Source organism: Ailuropoda melanoleuca, chromosome 7, assembly GCF_002007445.2.
Source record: "Ailuropoda melanoleuca isolate Jingjing chromosome 7, ASM200744v2, whole genome shotgun sequence".
Lineage (NCBI taxonomy): Eukaryota > Metazoa > Chordata > Mammalia > Carnivora > Ursidae > Ailuropoda > Ailuropoda melanoleuca.
The window spans coordinates 139,996,850-139,999,620 of record NC_048224.1 but is presented as its reverse complement, the minus strand read 5'-3'; positions in this window follow the sequence as shown (position 1 = coordinate 139,999,620).

The window sequence follows — 2,771 nt, the reverse complement described above, 5'->3', positions numbered from 1 at the left end:
CCCTCTGTTATGCGCTTTTAAGCCCCCCACCCCCACCCCTAGCTGCTGAACGGAAGACAGTGCCTAAGGATTAGTGCTGTGGACACAAAACTGTCCAGGTAAAAAGTGGCCACAGCCAGGCGGCCTGGCGTTTGGGCTCCGAAGCTGGCTGGTGGGGAGCCCTCTGCAGGCAGAGTCTCCGGCAGCCCCTTTGAAGGACCCAGCCACCCTCCCAGGGCCCCACCGCTGGCGGGCAGAGGAGAACATCTGAGGAGGCTCCAGGGCTGGAGCCCCAACTCTGTCTCTGTCCGTGCCCCCTCTCTCTGTTCTCTGTGTTCTGCTCTCTCTCTCTCTCTCTGTCTGTCTGTCTTCCCTCTACACCATTCCTCTTCTCTCTCTTCTGGTCTCTCTCTTCAACTGTGTAAAGATGTCAGCACTTGGGACTTAAAACTAGCACCCTCTGATCCTCTCTGGAAATGTATCAAAAGCTAACTGTCTTTCTGAAAATGAGGATCCCACATTTTGCCCAAAGGACTTATGATCCCCTCCCACCAGAAGGAAAGCTATCTACCATTTAAAAAATAAAGAAGTACAAATACAGCACGTAGGAGCATCTCATGTGCGTGCTAGCCTCCTCGTGTTCCGGGGCACAGCATGCGTGTATTTATCCATGTATCTTGGGCAAATGCATGATAATTTTTTTTCATTGCTCGCAGCTGCAGTTTGCAGGAGACACTTCTCTGTCTGGCTCTAACTGTGGAGACAAAAAACCCACATGACTTTTACTCAATGGACCTTAATCTAAGAAACACTATGTCATTGGCAAATTATTTCTTAATCGGACTAAGCTAGTGAGAAGTGCAAGGAGAGGAGGTGGTGTTCTGGAAATGGAGGAACGGCTCAGATGTCAGCTGGGACACTCTTCCCAGCAGTTCCCTTTCCCCAAAAAGCACACTGGTGTAACTGTCAAGTGCAAAACAAAGCAGGTAGGTTCCTGACTTGGGGTCTTTATTATTATTATTTTTTTTTGAAATCTACTTTTGAGAAGCTGTGTTCCCTTGGAGTTTAAGGCAATTCAGTTCTGTCATCTAAGATGTTGGTGACAGCAGGAAGAGAGAGTTTGGTCCTTGGCATCTTTCTTTTTTTAAACCGGGTTTGTGCAGGAATCCGGCGGTGGGAAACAAGAAGGCACGTTGGAGTTGGACCAATTCCAGCAGACACCCTGAAAGCTTTTTCCTTTTGTATGGAAAATGGAAACATTTTGGAATCCAGATTTAAAACTTTGACTTATATTTTACATGTTAAATCACTGAGAGATTGGGTACAACACTGCATAAACCTTCAAAACCTGCAAATATTTGAATGGTTTTTGTAAGCGGAGCAGCTGCCAGTCAGCTGGCTTTGACAGGCTGCCACAATTTTGTCACTTAATAGTGGGTGTTAGGCTAAGTGCAAAACACTCTGGCAAACAGATGTCAAACCCATATCTCATATCAATGGGGGCTGTGAAGTGGAGTTTTAACCTACATCTCGGTCTGGCGCCCGGGAGCCCCCGTGTACTCGGGGGTACAGCATCTGGAACGCGGTGCTCCGAAAGTCGTGGCCGGGGGCCAGGCGCGGGCGACGCGGCCTCGGAATCCGGCAGCGGACAGCAGGCCGGAGGCGCGGGCGCGGCCTGGGAAGGACGGGCGCAAGGGCCCGCACCCAACCCGGGCCTCCCCTGTCCTGCCCCTGCCCGGCCCGACGGTGGCCGCTTTGCAGCCCCGCGCTGCCCTCCGCCCGCCGAGCTCTGGAAGACACCCGGCGCCCGGGCCTCTGCCCTAGGATCTGGGCCCCGCTGCAAGCCTTTCGGGGCCTCACGAGTGGGGCTGACCCGCTACCGCAGCGGAGCGGGCCCGGCCAAGGTCAGCCAGATGTCGACCGGGCCTCAGCAAGGCCCAGAGCCAGGAGCAGAGCGCGGGGGCACCCGCCGCTCCCCCGGTCCTCTGCCCCGAGCGGGAGCGTCTGGGTCGGACAGGCTTCTGGCTGGTGCCGAGGGACGGGGCGGAAGATGCTCGGAGTCCTCGCTGCTGCGAGAGGAGGGCGGAGGCGCAAAGGAACCTCTTCTTTGTTCCGGCGCCCCAGGGCGGGCCTGGGGCTCTCCCCGCCTCTCCCCAGCAGGCTCCCCTCCCCAGAAGTCGGCACTGCCCCTCAGTCGGCGGGGACGCGGGCTCCTCTCCTGCGGCCCCGCAACCCTTTGCAGATCTGGCCCCGCGCATGGTCACTACCTGGGGGTGGTTGCGGGCGCGGTGTCCTGTTCATTCCGCTCTCCCCGCAAATCCCGAGACGCACGGACCGGGCTGCGGGGAGAACGTTTACCTTCACTCACGCAGAGACTTAGGTCTCCCGCCGCGTTCCCCAAATGTCTTCCCAAATTTTCACCTCTTGGTGATGCCTGACTTGTACACAAAATGCGGATGTTTACAAGATCACAGCCTAGCATATAAAGGAACGCATGTGTGACAACAGATTGTTGTCAGATTTTTATAATTTGGATCGCCTTTGACTCACTGCTTCCCCCACACTCCTCCTTCCCTCCGTCTAACCTTCCTGCCCAGCTCTTCAGTTTTAGGACTTATTCTTGAAGCCGGAAGGTCAGAATGGAGAATTTTGATTATACGACAAGATGTGATAAAAGGCAAATGTGCCAGTATGAAGATTAAAACTTTCTCAGGACTTTCCCTTGAAGAAGGGAAGATACTTCAGTCTGCTTTCCTGTTCCCTCAGGATAAACATTTGAAAAATGACGGAGT